Genomic DNA, 17,013 nt, shown 5'->3' on the forward strand with positions numbered 1-17,013 from the left:
GAGCCTACTTCTCCCTGTTCCCCTTCCTCTGCTCATGCTCTCTCTTTTTCTCTCAAATACATAAAATCTTTTTTAAAAACTTCAAATTTTAAAATTTGAAACCCATTTTTAAATGGGCAAAATATTTGGGAACTTCAAAGAAGCAGCATAAATTACAAGTAAATAATATCAATATCAATAATCACTAAAAAATGCAAAACAAAACAAAACAAAACAACTCCACAGTGTGACACCATTAAAAGTCTATTAAAATGTCTAAAATAAAAAGCTTAATTATTCCAAGTTGCGATGAGATGTGGAAAAACAACACTCGTATCTTCTGGTTGGAATATAAAAAGGCATGCTAGTTTAGAGACAAGTTTGGCAGTTTCTTAAGAATTATTGAACACTACATCTGAAACTACTGATGTACTATATGTTGGCTAATTGAATTTAAATAAAAAAAAGAAGTTAAACATAGAAATATCATAGGGCTCAGTCATTCTACTCCCAGTTATTTTCCAAGAGAAATGGAACATGTGTACAAAGAAAGACTTATGGCTGAATATTTATAGCAGTTGTATTGGTTAATAGCTACAGAGAGAAAATAATATTTTTCAAAAGGTAAATGAATAAACAGATTATGGTATATTCACACATATTCACACAATTAACTCAAAGGGACAACTTATGTAACAACTTGTATGAATCTTAAAATAATTATTCTGAATGAAAGAAGCCAGATATAAGAAAGTATATAATGTAAGATTTCTTTTATATAAAATTATTTATTTTATATAGAATCCTAGGAAATTCAAACTAAATTACAGTGACAGAAAACAGATCAGTGGTTGCCTGAGGATCAACCCAAAGAAAAATTAGGAAAACTTTTGAGCATTTAGAAATGTCCATTATCTTTATTATACTGGTCTCACAAGTTCACATATGTGTGTCACTTCACAGGACTATAGACTTTAAATGTGTCTATTGTGCCCTATGTTGTTTGACAGTTAAATCTCAATAGAACTGTAACAGTAAGAAAGACAAAGGCTGTCTTTATAATCTACCTATATGCTATTTATAAGAGATATATTTACATTCACACATGAAGAGTTTGAAATAAGAAAGAATAGCAAAATATACCTTGCAAATAATATACAAGACTTTAATATAGCAGAATTATTAACTATTCTGTATCTTGACTATGTCAGTATCAGTAGTGATACTGTAGTTTTCTAAGTATAAAGATATTATCATTAGGTAACATGAGAGAAGAAGGTACCTGAGATCTCTGAATTCTTACAATTGCATGTCAATCTATAATCATATGAAAATAAAAAACTTAGTTAAAAAAAAGAAAGTCATGTAGCCACATTACTATCAGGTAAATTGACTTCAAGGAAAAAAGTATTATCAGTGGAAAACAGTTAAGCTTTAGCAGTAATTAAAGTTATATAAAGAAGATACAAAAATTTTAAGTTTGCATATACCTAATTAATTAGTCTAAAATTTCAGCGCACAGGGAGAAAGAGACTAATCAGTAACCATTGCAGGAGATCCTGACATTTTTTTGTCACTGACAGAAGCAGCAAAAATCAGTAAGAATGCAGAAAATTTTAAATGTCTTAAACTATCTTGAAGATTGGTGCCCCAATTAAAATCTTCAAAAGCATTTATACCTTTTATACCTCTTTTATACCTCTGTGCACTGAATTTTGTCCACTAACCCTTCCTGGCGCAATTAAATAATAAATAGTCACACCTCTAAATTTAAAAAAAGTTTATTCTACTGCTCACATTTCTTTTCTTACCCTTTTTTACTCTATGTGCTACCATATTTTCTTGACTTTTCCATTAAACATCTGTATTGATGTACTCTTAGTTTTATTGCAATGTTTAAAAAACTTCCAATAAGTCCTTATTTTTCTAAAGTGTTTCCTTAAAAAGAATCCTAATCTTCTTATAGATGCAATATTTTCTTGAACTTCTTGAGCATAGTAATTAAATATATTTGAAGTTATTTTCTGTTCCCTGAAACATCTCTGCTTCCTCTGGGGGAAGCTTTTGTTTGTGTTTATCATGATCTTTCTTTTTAAATTTTAGGTTTTCCTCAAATATCTGGTCCTTATTAAGTTTCCAAGTAGAGTTTTGTAATTCCAAGGATATTTTTCTGATTCACTCTACAAGTGAATATGACACTGATTGGGTGCTTGGAAAAAGAGGGGATTGCTCTGGGTTAATAACAGTCACACTTACATTTATGTGTGACTACCCTCAGTTTATTCAATGTCTATGAATAAGAACCCCTTTTTTGGGCAGTGTTATGTTTTGTTTGCTTGAGGAGTAAAAACCTAGATGGTAAACAGCGTTCACATGCTGGGGAAAATGCTGTGTCTTTGGGGAAGGGTTTGGATGACTTTAAAGTAGTACAGACTTAAATGAATAATAATGTTGTTTCAGTTACACTTCTACATACAATAATGAACACACTAGCCTCTTAAACAGTATTCTGGACAGGTTACCTCCTTCTAGTTTGAAGCCCACATCAAGAGCATTGTAGTTGCTTGCCTTTCTCACTATGCTTTATACCTACCATAATCCCCAAATATTTTAATATCACTCATTTAGCTATGCTACTCTCTTCCCTTATATTTGTGTGGTTATACTTTTAATAAACATTACACAGAAAAGAGTGGATATAGTATGTTCTTTGTATGTCCTTATTAAATGGAATCCAATTGATACTTTTGAAATTTATTCAGGATGTCAGATTTTTAAAAAATTAAAAATTTAAAGATCTTTTTATCTTGGTCACTGTAACACTGGTTCATTGCTGATTTCTCCTATTTCTGCCTCCAAACTTCAATAGGAAATAGGTACAGATGTATATCTATCACTTACCATGTGATTTTCTTCATATTGTGGGCAGGAAAACTTCATCTATTTTAAACCACAATTTCCACAGATTAAATTCACTTACATAGGTCCCTGATAATATATAATCAGCATGAACTGGAGAACATATCAGTCATCATAAAAATCATACACACAAGTGGCAAACTGAAATGAAACTGGGACAGAGATGGGAATGGCAGCAGGCAAGCACACAGGGATTGAGTTTACAAGCACAAGTTCTCATTAGTAGGAAATAATAAGTGATTAGATTAAGTGAAGCAAAGAAAACATAGTTGAAATATTAAAAATTCATTAAACGAGGGGCAGCTGGGTGGCTCAGTCATTAAGCATCTGTCTTTAGCTCAGGTCATGATCTCAGGGTCCTGGGATTGAGCCCCACATTGGGATCCCTACTCTGCGGGAAGACTGCTTCTCTCTCTCCCACTCCCCTTGCTTGTGTTCCTCTTTCGCTGTCTGTGTCTGCAAATAAATAAATAAAATATTTCTAAAATATTTTTTTTTAAACTGCTTAAACTACAAGAATATTTATGCAATATGAGGCTGTCAAGAAAGAGGCTATGCTGATGCAGAAACTGGACTGGATCCTGGCAGAAGAACCAAGCAGCCCTTGGAGACTTTGGAGGATCAGAGGTTTATTTAACACTGGTGGGCTCAGATGAGGTGGTTCTCCAAAACACAAGCAGGGAGGGGGATTTATGCCCTACTAATTCTGCACACTTGGTACTTTTGGCGTGTGTGGAAAATGGGATAGGAAAGAAGAACCCAGAAGGGCTTTGAGACAGGGACTGGAATTCCCTTGCTGGTTTGATCAGCCATCTTAGGGTGCAGTTTTTTTCCAATCATTTCCCCCTTTGATGCCCCTTTAAACACCTAGTTTACAGGGCATTATTATCATCTATTACCATGGCCCTGCAAGGCTAGTATTTCAGCAGTGACTTGCCTGGTAATAATGTCTTCTATGAACTTAGGAATCCATCTTAAGGTTCCTAAGGCTGTCCAATAAGCAATAAAAATAACGAGTTTCTGGGAGAAATTCCAGTCAGAAGGAGGAGCAATGTAAAGTCCAACTCCTGATGTGAGGGTGTTGGTTTCATGTCAACAATAGCCAGGGATCATGGTGAACAGATGTCCATCAGTCAGTGGGGTCTCATTGAAGGTGGAGACAGAGCAGGTCCATAGGATTTGGTTGGGCTTTCCATGGTGTGATTCATCCAGTTGGTGAGGGCCTTCTTTACTCTAGATCAGTGGACCCATTTGGTGATAACTAAGACCCTGAGAGCAGTAGGGGTGGTTAGAACAATAGTGTGGGGCCCTGTCCACCATGGTTTGAAGGGATCCTTTCTAAAACCTCTCAGGAGATGTACCTTTGAGTTTTTCCCAGGGCTTGGAGGTGTTGGGACACCTCTAAGTTTCCAATCTGTTTGATTGATAAGCCTACTTACTATGGGGGGTGGCCTGCCATAGAGCCTTTGAGGTAAATTATAGCTGTGACAATCTTTTAAATCCAGTTGACTAGAATAAACAATATCAATGACCTCCAACAGTTATGCTCTACAGAAGTATGACATTCAGGTTCAGGAATAAGAGTACCTGGATTTTAAAGTCTGACAGGTACTGGGTATTATTTCAGGCATCTCTATCAGTGTAGCCTGGTATTTAATAAGTTGTCCTCCATCATCCATCAGCAGCCTTTGGTTTCTAAAACAAATCTGGACCTGATTCAGAGTCATTACAGTTAGGGACTATCCCATAGTGAGCTTTGAGGGCTGTTCTATGCTTAGCTAAAGCCTTTGTTTGTAATTGTACCTCAATAGAGGTGGCTTATAGGATAAATATGACTAAGGGATGAAACCATTAAGAAGCCCTTTTCTAATTAAAAAGGATCACTGGAAAGTGGGAGAAAACATTTCAAGAGATAAGGGGAGTCCCACATGGATCATCCAGTCCAATCATAAAGAAGTGAGGTCATCTATTATCTCCACAAGTCCATAGTTAATCCTATGGGATGGGGTATGCTTCTGGCTTTTAGGCAATTTCATTATCTTAGACCCACAGAATTGTTTAAGGTAATAGTTAAGTTACACAATTGTTGGGGAAACAATCCCATTTTCGAATTGTTGAAATAATTATGTGCCCATGGGGTTCTGTTTTTATCCCCACAGAATAATCAGCAGAAGATTGTCTATATATGAGTTATTGTGGTAATTTCTTTTAAGTTTACCTCTAGTTGTCTAGCTTAGGTAAACAACAAACATTTAAAGACAATCAAATCTAGAACTTAACATCCACAAAGGTGTATTACTGAAACATAGTTTTTTCTCTCTAAAATAACACTCATTTCCAGAGACAGCCAAATTAGGACTACTTTATTTGAAAAACAAGTCCGGTTTAAATAGATTTGACCTAATTATTTACATAAGATCAGCAAAAACAGTGAGTGATCATATAGATCTTTTAGAATCTACTTTTCTGGAACTTCTTATAAGGAGTCTCTAGGTTGAACTTTTAGTAGCCTCTCTAGGCGAGAAGCCAAGCCAAGTATTTGCTATCAGACATGCCTGCAATACCTGTTGATTTGGGCAAATTCCTCTTCCTGAGGATCCCAAGGTATCCTGCGGTTCCTGCACTTGCCAGCAAGTGACATTCTTTACTCACCTGGTGAGGCTGCTAAAAACTCTGTAAGCAAGAGTTCCTAACCAGGCCAACAGTTCCAAGGGGCTTTATGGCTCCGGTTTCATAAAGTCAACCTTAGTTCCTTAAAGCTGTCTGGTCATATCTGAGTCTATGCTGTCTTTTTTCAAATATGACATTCCAGTCAAAGCCCTGGTAAAATAACCAATGTTTCCAATGGTGTCCTGTTACAAGGAATACAGATTCTCATTGAACTTATGCAAATGACTGACTGCCATGGAAGAAAGAATACTTGCTGAGACCATTTGAGTTTCAGAGCATTCAGATAGAGAGAAAAGTTGAATGGTTTGATTTTTTTACAAATGAATATTTTTACATAAAGCCACAGGTAACTAATTAAAATTTTTCTTAGTCTGAAAGAGCAAACATTAGAGAACAAGCAATGTCTAAAATAAGAGATATAACATTATAATCTTTTAGTTCATTTAGTCCCATATTACTAATTCTGGTTTAGTTTGAATTCAGCTTTAGTTTTAGTTAGTTCTGGAAATTCTTACTCGTTTCAGTTCTGATCTTAAAGATACTGAATACCTGTGTTGTCCTGAAAGTCCTTTTTATGAAATTCCTTTAAGGTGAAACCCATTTTACAAGAGAATTAAAACAATTATAAATGACAAAAACTCAGAATAGATATGGTTAAAGAGCTAATGAGATGAAAGTTTACAATTTAGCTGGCAAGGAAATCAGGTTATTTCTGTGACACGTAACACTTCAATAATTAAATATCAAGTGATGACCTTATCAAAACATTAAAACTTTTAGAAATGTATAGAACCTCTAGCGTCCTTATAGCATTTACCCAAATGTAACCCAAGAATTATCATTTGTTTAGCAGTACTTCCTGAGTAACTTAGCATACCAAGGAAAAGCCTAATGAGTTAAAGAGATTTCACTTACAATTTAAATCTTGTCAACATTTGCTAAAATCTTGGAAAGTTTTAAAGCACATGCCTAAATATAATTAGGGATGTTAAATACCTGATATAGGCGAAATGTGGAAAATGGTTTTTCTGGAGAGGCAAAGAAGAAACAACTACTTACGTTTTCTTCTTAACAGCAGATCAGTTAACCTAAGAGAACTTTGTCCTTTTAAACAGAGAGAAAACTCTCCTCCTCTCTCTCTCTGCCTACTTGTGATATGTCTGTCAAATAAATAAATAAAAATCTTTAAAAAGTGGGGGGGCACCTGGGTGGCTCAGTGGGTTAAAGCCTCTGCCTTCGGCTCAGATCATGATTCCAGGGTCCTGAGATCGAGCCCCACATCAGGCTCTCTGCTCAAGTGGGGAGCCTGCTTCCTCCTCCTCTCTTTCTCTGCCTGCCTTTCTGCCTACTTGTTATCTGTCAAATAAATAAATACAAAATCTTAGAGAGAAAACCAGCTTTCTACACGTCTTTTTTTTTTAATTTCAATCTTAGTCCGTCATGACCATACTTAAAATTCTTTTTCTGAAGATTTCCCTTCACAAACCTTCCACAACTGTCCTTTGCATTTAGGTTTTGTCCCAAGCTATTTCCTTCCAAACAACCATCTCACTTAGGACAAAATTACCTTTTTTTCCTTTAACAAAATGTATTCCTATTCCTTATATCTTTCTTACATATCTCTTACTTTTCCATATAGAGTTGTTTCCCTTATTTCCATTAGTCATAGTTATAATTAGCAGAATTATGTACTCTTAGAAACACCTTAACATCTAGTGATGGTTAAGTACTAACCATTTGTGTAGTGTTACAAAAGAATTCTTTTAGATGGCAAATTTATGAATCAGTTAAGCACAAAACACGTTTACCAATAGATTTAAATATTCTTAGCTTCTTTGCAGTAGGAAGTCAAAGGCACAAACCTATGTCCAGTAATCAATGCTTTGCCATTCCATTCCATTTGCAAAAGACCTAGACGTCCACAATTTAATTCCATTTGTCATCCAACCAAAACTTTAAAGTTTCAGGTTACCGAAGACTTTGAAAGCTATATTAACAATTACCCATGAAAACTTTGAAACAATTAACCATTAGTTTAGTCATCACTTCGTTAACAAATTTCAACAGAGATAATGAGCTTATTTGACCTTCAGTAAACCTTGACAGAATAAAAGTTTCACGTTTACCACTGATACATCTGTCTGAATTAAACCAACAAACTTAGTTTAAATGCTGAAATATGTTCCACCAGTATCTTCCCCATGGTCAATTTTCACCTGAGACATGTGGGGAAATCTGGAGTGGGTGATGCTAGGTCCTGTGGGTGCCCTTCTTGCTCCTTAACAGTGGTGTCTGAGGAACTGAGGATGGTCTAGAAGCCAGTAATGCAGGCCGCACCCAAGGTGGTACAGAAACAGGAGAAAGGGGGATGGGGAGGCAGAAGAGACAAAGTGCTGCCAGAGGGCAGAGAAAGGGTTCCAAGTTCAGATGATCATCAGCTCCAGAGGAGCAGGTGCCATGTTTTCCCTCCAATAAGGGGGATAGAAAATCCATATTGGGCCAGAGAAGACAGGGAATTTCCCCAAAACAAAGGAGGTTTGGCAGCTGCTTGGGAATATTTCTTAAAGTCTCCATCATGAAGGACACCTGGGATCCTGACTGGAGTGGAAGACAGATGCTTTAACCCATTGAGCCACCCAGGCATCTCTCCCACTTTCTCTTAAAGGTAAATATGACAGCTCCTGTCATTTTACATTCTATTTCTGTCTGAATCAAGTTTCCTGGGGGCTATCAGAGCTGCTAAATCAGGTATCTCCCCACACAAGCCACTTACAAGAAGCAGGAACACTGTCTTCCTGCAGCTCAGCTTAGGCACCAGGTCAGAAAAGAACTGTGGTCCCTATACTTTGACAGGTTCATCCTTGTCAAAAGCTCATCTGCGTTGCTGCTCCTGATGCCCCCCGGCCAGGGTCTCCCTGATTGGCTTTGCTTCCTTACAGACTTTGGGCTCTTTTACTTGGATTACAAATGTCTTACTTTGGTCCTTCCTATTAGCACAGAATCGGACCCACGGGGGGCAGAGTTTGGGCTAGCCAAGAATCGTTGTATGGGAATTGGTTAGGGTATCTGGGAGTCCTGGCCATAATTTTGTAAATGACCTGGACAGTGAGTAGGTCTTAGGGCCCCTCAGAGGGCCAGTTGACCCCAAAGGTGGCCCATTCCAATTCACATAATGTGCCTAATTTTCCAGATGTTTTGATCCCATAGTCTCCTAAGAATTAGCTTCTTAAAATTTTGAGCTTACAGTCTGAGACTGTAGGTTTTGAAGAGCCTCCACCGTGATAAGCAGGGAGGCTCCTTGGCTACTCTGTGTGTTCCCTCCCTGTGCTACCAGCATGAAGACAAACAAAGGGTGGGTATCCTTCCAAAGGAGAGATCAGTCAGATGCCCCCATCTGCCATCCCAGAGGGACACCTGGGTGCCTCTCAGCCTTAGCAAGTCCATATGAACCCCAGACTGGCACCCCAAAGGGGCTCACCTTATACCCTATGAGGTCACCATGGAACCAAGTTAGGGCCACTCAGACTCTGTAGGCTTCTGGGGACCCTAAGGGTCCCATGGAGCCACAGAATCAGTCCGCCCAACAAGCCAGGTTAAACTGCACATTCACTCACGCATTCACACCAATGTTATTATAATTCTTCCCCTCCAGGAGGCCCTGTTCTGTGGAATTCCTTCTGGAAATTCCTTCCTGTGCCCCCTTACAGGGGGTTCCTAACCTGAAGGACCTCCCCCACTGGGAGGCACTACTGTGAGACCTCTAAGAGATCTCTGGGGGGGTGATCAGTCTCTCCATCCACTCTCGGGGTGGGCCTGACTGCGCCCTGGGGTCCCAGGTCTTACCGGAATCCAGTGGGACCAGGACCTCACTTGCCAAGTGTCCTTTGAGTCTGGGTGGGAACAGAGGGGCTGGCCGGCCTGAGGTGACCAGGGGGGAGACTGCCAAAAATCAGGCAGGGCTCGCCTTCTCCCTTACAATCCCTCGTTCCCTCAGTGCCCCACCACTGCCCCAAACCAGTGGCAACAATGGGCCAGTGTGGCTGGACTTCCCAGTCAGGGAACCAAATATTGCAGAAACTGGACTGGATCCTGGCAGAAGAACCAAGTGGCACTCGGAGACTTTGGAGGATCGGAGGTTTATTTAACACTGGTGGGCACAGATGAGGTTGTTCTCCAAAGGTCTGAGCCCTGAGCACAAGCAGGGAGGGGGATTTATACCCTACTACTTCTGCATACTTGGTACTTTCGGTGTGCTCAGGAAACGGGGTAGGAAAGAAGAACCCGGAAGGGCTTTGAGACAGGGACTAGAATTCCCTTGCTGGTTTGGTCAGCCATCTTAGAGTACAGTTTTTCCCTATCAATGGAAGCTCCAGAGTTATTCAAAGCCAAGAGGTGACACCTGTCTACTGGGGGAAATGATTAAAACTAATTATATCAATGCTGCCCATCCACCCTGTGAGATGAGGCTCCTAAGAAAACTTACATGTCTCAAATGATTCTATATTTATTCCCAACTGTCACGTCTCCTCTAGAAAGTCTCAAGTCTTATTGGCTGAGGCATATCTGATCAGATCAGTTCCTGAATGACAGATGCCTGTGATGCTGCATGTGTTTCTAGAGATGAGGAAGACATGACTCAGCAGCAAATGCTGGTCCTGAGGGTAGAAAATGCTGAGTGAAGTGTTCTACTTTTCCAAAATAAAACCTATTAAATGAGAGATTTCTATTTCTTTCTTTTTTAACCCCTCTCCTTCACAGTTACTAAATAACTAGGACTGATTTTGAATGTCATTTTATTGGTGTCTATTTTAAATGAAATTCTCATCCGACTTTAACAACTCATTTTAAAAAACAAAAACGAGTTAGTAATATTCAAATTCTCTTCACTCCCAACAGTAAATGGTTCTGCATTAAAAATGATGATCCCAAGGAAGTGTAAACAAACAGCATCACTCTGTATTCAAAACAAGTTAACAGTGACCCAAAATTTCACGTGAAAAACGTTTTTTTAAAGTTTATTTCCTAACTATTTAAACTGTTTTAATGCGAGTGCTTAAGCAATATCTCATTCAAATCGTGGTGATTTAGGGCCCAAGCCCAAATTTTCTAATAGTCTAAGGGCCTGGGGCTTTAGACAGAACTTATAGAGCATGTCAACCCCTTGGTGTAGACATAGAAAAGGAAAATAAAAAGAGTTGGAATTTCAGAGGTTGTTGGGATCACGAGAAGAGATTTACAAAACAAGGAAGACAAAGCTTAGAAGGGGCTGTTGAAAGCTTTAAAAACTTGAAGAGCCTAAATTATAAATAATTCAACTATATTTAGATGGTACCATGATATTTACTCATAATTTAGTAAAAAGTCAGTGTAGAAACTTTATTTGTAAAGTCAGAATGCCAAGCAATAAAGTAAAAGAATTCTTTCAGGAGGAATAAGTGAGAAAATCTTATGAACCAAGGTTCATGAAAAGAACACATCTTTTTTATATAATTTTAATATAATTAGTGGTAGTGATGAAAAGGTAATCCATGGCAAATAGTAGGAAAGATCCTGTATGGATGCTTCCCACAAAGTGAAGTCCCCATATCAGTGAAGAGTGCTGGAGTGCTCTGAAATTGATGATATGACTGGAAGAGGGGTGCTAACTCAGACGCAAGTAATCATGAAATGTGGGAAATAACATCTGCAGTGCTCAACTCACAAATGTGAGCAGAGATGACTTCCCCCATGGTTCTATGAGAGAAAGCTTTTTTCCCCTTAAGATTATGGCAAATATTCCTAAATAGAGATCTATGAAATTGATATTTTTGAAGTCTTGGGTTCAGGTAGCCAGTACTCACCATTAGCTCCTAACACACAGTTGCACACATGCATGATGGATCTGCTTGCACTAGCATGACCACCTTTTTTTAAAACCTTGCTTGGAGTTCTTAATTTCTACAGGGTTTGGATTTGTGTGTGTGGATGTATGTGTGTATATATACGTATATACACACATACATATATATCTGCATATGCATCAGGGACCTGTGATTAAATTTCCTAATTCTGGATTGAAAATTCACACACTCAATAGTGTACACCAGCTCAGAAAATTCATTTGTACCTTTTCACTAAAGGACATGAACAATGAAGATGGCTAAAGAGAAAAGGTACTGGAGCACCTGGGTGGCTCAGTGGGTTAAGCCTCTGCCTTCAGCTCAGGTCATGATCTCAGGGTCCTGAGATTAAGCCCTGCATTGGAATCTCTGCTAAGCAGGGAGTCTGCTTCCCCTCTTTCTCTGCCTGCGTCTCCGCCTACTTGTGACCTCTCTCTCTTTCAAATAAATAAATTTAAAAAAGAGACAGAGAGAAAATGTATTACTAGAACTAAGTGATAATTGGAACCTTTATTTTTATGAATTTTCTTCGTTCCTCCTTGTCCTAGTAGACCTCTAGACTTTATTTGGAAAAGACAGGGTACTCTGTCTGTTTAAAAGATACAAAAATTTTGTCTTAAGGGTGATTAGTGTGACACCTGACATATACACTAAACTACAGAAATCCTACAGATCAGTGCTGGTTCAGTGTACTGTAGGGGTCAGGCCTTCAGTACACACATGAATATAACATACATACAACACAAATACATACACACATCTGAGGGTTGCTGGGGGGAGGGGGTTTGGGAGAAGGGGGTGGGATTATGGACATTGGGGAGGGTATGTGCTTTGGTGAGTGCTGTGAAGTGTGTAAACCTGGTGATTCACAGACCTGTACCCCTGGGGATAAAAACATATGTTTATAAAAAATAAAAAATGAAAAAAAAATACATATTTCCTTCTTTAGATTTTTTTTTCTAAATACTTTGCAGCACACTTGTATTTATTTAAATTGCTATTTTAGAAAAAATAAATGTTTGTGTGCTTCAGAAGAAAAAGAAAATACATACACACATGTACACACCTCTTGGTGGTCCAAAGTGACCTTAGGTTAAAATGCATGGAAATGAACTCCAAATCTGTTTCACAGATGATGCCATAAGAATGTTTTTCACTTTTCTAGGGTGCTGAGTTAAATCATGCCAGAAAGGGAAAGAAAATACAAGCAATAGTCAGCAGACTGCCCACCTGGGAAAAAATGATTTGGGGCTGCTCGATAAACCTGATGTAGATACAGTGAACACATTCATCATTTTTTAAAAACTTTTTTTGAAAAAATTAGTAGCCCGAAAGGCAACTCACAGAATTAGGATCTTTTCTTCTATACTTTAGAGATGTCTGATGTGAAAAATAAATTGATATTTTTTAAAAGAGTAAAAATTTTACTATGTATTTTTTTCTTCTCATAAATTAGTATTTTTAAAAAACATTTTTGGCACTCATCTGGAGAGAATTTCTACTCATTGGACAAAATATTTTCTAGCATAGTAACTTTGAAATTGTGTCTGTGAGCAGCAAAAGAGTTATATAAAATGTTCCATGTCAACTATACAGTGAGTTTATCAAATCTATTACCAAAAATAACGAAGGAGCATAAAATATGGTTAAAGAAGAATCAGTATTCTGAACTCTCTTGCCTCAAATCATCTTTAGTCCCCTGCAGACATTTTTAATCACCAAAAGCCATTAGAAATTGTTGGCTGAAATCTCCGAGCAATAAAGTCAGAAATAAATGGCTAAAGGTCTAGCTTGTATTATCATCACTGCATGTGCAACCATTTATCACACCTATGTGGGAATCCAATAGTTCATCTTCTTTTGATGGCATCTATAAATATAAAGATGTTAATAGATGCTTAGGGAGCATGTTTATGAAGTAATATAAACTGTTTGTAAAAACATCCCAAATACATTACTTCAGCTGCATTTTTTTTCCCTCCAGAGTGACTTTATCCCACTAAGATACTCATGCCTCCAGGTTCATTTATTTTATTTATTTATTTTTAAATTTAAATTTAATTAACATATAGTGTATTATTAGTTTCAGAGGTAGAGTTTAGTGAGTCATTGGTTGCATATAACAATGAGTGCTCATTACATCATGTGCCCTCCTTAATGCCCATCACCCAGTTACCCCATCCTGCCACTCACCTCCCCACCAGCAACCCTGTTTATGTCCTACAGTTAAGAGTTTCTTAGGGTTTGGCTCCCTCTCTGATTTCATCTTATTTTATTTTTCCCTCCCTTCCCCGAAGATCTTCTGTTTTCTCTTTTTTTTTTCTTTTTGGAAATAATGCAAAAACATTTATTTTCTATATCTGACAAGAACACAGCTAAGTAACCCAAGTCTACTGCAGCATTGTAAAAATCATCCCTTGACCACAGTGTAAGATTTAAATGCATCTGCACAAGGGTGCACACTATATAAAAGGAATAAGGTTGCTGCTGCCTTGCCAAGCACTTCCGGTCCCTACCCAGGTCTGAATGCAATACTGGTGGTCCCAATGGTCCTACCAAAATAAACTGTGTTTAAAAAATAAAGCATTTAAAAGACAAGTCAAAATGCTCAGAAACCATATCTCCAACTCAAACTTCATCTATTTAAATGTATTATTTGCCTACTTTTTTTTTCACTCGTTACAACTGAGCAATAAATCTTCCAACTGAAATATCTTCCTTGCCCAATTAATCCAAAGGAAAAAACTGAAATGATTAATAAAGAAAAATGTAGGGACTACCACACACTTTTAATATGCTTTTAAATATTTTTAAGGTTTAAAAAGTGTTTAAAGTTTGTAGTTCCTAGTAGGAAAACATTATCTGGATGAATACCCTAATGGCAAACCATTGTAGAATGTTTCAGTTGCATGGGGAGCAGAGGGGTTTCTCTTCACAGCACCCCAGCTTTCTTCTTGAGAAGGTCATAGGCACACTGGTTTGTATTACTGCAATATCCATTAGGTGGTCCAAGTTGCTTTTCCTTCAGCAAGGGCTTTATTTGTCAGAAGGGCATTATGTTTGACCTCCAAATTTGGCTGACAATTTACTGAGGAGATTCATAACCTTTGGGTTGCTCTGATATTTTGACATATTCGCTGGGTGCTGGGCCACTACTTGGAAGGCCACCATAACTTCTGGATCCTGCATGGCTGCAAGAACTTATGGATCACTAAGAACTTCTTTGAGCCCAGGCATTCCTGCCATTCCTGGCATCCCCCATACTGAGCTCCTGATTGTCCTCTGGCTTCTTCCTCCATCTGGGCTCTCTCATGTTCTCCCGAGGCTTCTTAACCCTTTCTATTCTTTCTTTGATCTCTTGCTCTTTACGTTTTCACTCATACTTTCTCTGATGTTCAGCAATTTTCTGGGCCCTTAGTTAAACTTCTTATAGCATTGCACTAGCATCTTTGTCATAATCCAGTTTACAAGCAAGGGCAAGATCATGTGCTGCTTCTTCCCAATGGCCCAGAAGTCTATGTGCTTTCCCTCGTCACTTGCAAGGCTAAGACGATTTATTTCAATAGCTCTGTCACAGTCTCCAATGGCAGCATTTAGCCTCTGTAATTTGATGAAGACACTGGCTCTCTTGGCATACAGAATGGCCAAGCAAGAATTTAGTTTGATGGCATCTGTGGACAAGTCAATGACTTTCTGTAGTTCACCATCATTTATTTAGGGCATCAATGGCAGCCACTTTTTTATCATTTGCCTGACCCATTATTTCTTTAGTTATCTCTACATTTTCATCTCCCATATCTTGAGGGGCATCAGTATCTGGTTCAATCACACCTTCATTGTCCATTTCTAGATTACTTTCCTCACTTGATGGTTCATCTATCTTTATGTTTTCCTCTGCTGTCTAACTATCTGGTTTTTCTTCCTTGATACTGTCTTCAGATTTAGTTTTATGAGTGGCAGGTGGTATTTTACCCCCCCATGCTTTCCACCCACTCCTGCAGGAAATGCATTTTCTTGGTGTGCAGAATGCTCAGATCCTGCTTACACATTTTCACGAAGGCCCAAAGCTTGCTTACTTTGCGGGTGTCCATGGTCCAGAGGCAGTGGCAGGCGGAAGGCATGGCTGAGGTTGGGACCCAATTCCAGGTACTAGCTCAGCATGACCGTGTGGAAGGTGTGATCCTCTGTTGTTTCTTAAATTCCACATATGAGTGAAACCATATGATAACTCTTTCTCTGATTGATTTATTTGGTCCAGCATAATACCCTCCAGTTCCATCCATGGTGATGTAAATAAAATTTTATACTTTTTGATGGCTGAGTTATAGTCCATTGTGTGTGTTATACACACACGTATGTATATATGTATATACATATATAACATGTCTTGTTTATCTATTTATCTGTTGATGGACATCTGGACTCTTTTCATAGTTTGGTTATTGTGGACATTGCTGCTACAAACATTGGGGTAAAGGTGCCCCACTGGATCACAACATTTGTATCCTTTGGAAAAATACCTGGTAAGTAGTGTAATTGCTGGGTCATAGTGTAGCTCTATTTTTAACTTATTGAGGAACCCCCACAATGTTTTCCAGTATAGGAAATGTATAGGCCTGCATTTCCACCAACAATATAAGAGGGTTCCCCTTTCTCTGTATCCTCACAAACATCTGCTGTTTCCTGACTTATTAATTTAAGCTACTCATTGTGGTTTTGACTTTTATTTCCCTGATGCCAGTGATGTGGAGCATTTTTTAATGTGTCTGTTGGCCATTTGGATGTTTTCTTTGGAGAAATGTCTGTTCATATCCTCTGACCATTTCTTGACTGGATTATTTGTTTTTTGGGTGTTGAATCTGATAAGTTCTTTATAGATTTTTGAAAGTAGCCATTTATCTGATAAGACATTTACAAATATCTTCTCCTGTTCTGTAGGTTGTCTTTTGGTTTTGTCAACTATTTCCTTTCCTGTGCAAAATATTTTTATCTACGTTTTTGTTTCCCTTGCTTTGAAAAGTGTCTAGCAAGAAACTGCTGTGGCAGAGGTCAAAGAAGTTGCTGCTTGTGTTCTCCTCTAGGATTTTCCTGTCTCACATTTAGGTCTTTCATCCATTTTGAGTTTATTTTTGTTACAGTGTAAAACAAATTGTCCAGTGTCATTCTTCTGCATGTGGCTGTCCAATTTTTCCAACACCATTTGTTGAAGAGACTGTCTTTTTTCTATTGGATATTCTTTCCTGATTTGTTGAGATTAGCTACCATGGAGTTGAGGGTCAAATTCCAGGTTCTCCATTCTGTTACACTGACCTATGTGTCTATTTTTGTGCCAGCACCATACCGTCTTGATGATTACAGCTTTGTAATATAGCTTGAAGTCTGGAATTATGATGCCACCAGCTTTGGTTTTGTTTTTCAACATTCATCTGGGTATTTGGGTTCTTTTCTTTTTTCATACAACTCTAGGATTGTTTATTCCAGCTCTGTGAAAAATGTTGATGGTATTGCAATGGATGTGTAGATTGCTCTGGGTGGCATAGACGGTTTCACAGTATTTGTTATTCCA

General features: G+C 38.1%; 1 pseudogene; it reads right to left on the bottom strand.

Moving 5' to 3' along the window:
* Nucleotides 1–14,463: 14,463 nt before the first annotated feature.
* On the bottom strand, nt 14,464–15,538 carry LOC116585623 (annotated as a pseudogene).
* Nucleotides 15,539–17,013: the final 1,475 nt, after the last annotated feature.

The sequence above is a fragment of the Mustela erminea genome, chromosome 3, assembly GCF_009829155.1.
Source record: "Mustela erminea isolate mMusErm1 chromosome 3, mMusErm1.Pri, whole genome shotgun sequence".
NCBI classification, from domain to species: Eukaryota; Metazoa; Chordata; class Mammalia; order Carnivora; family Mustelidae; genus Mustela; species Mustela erminea.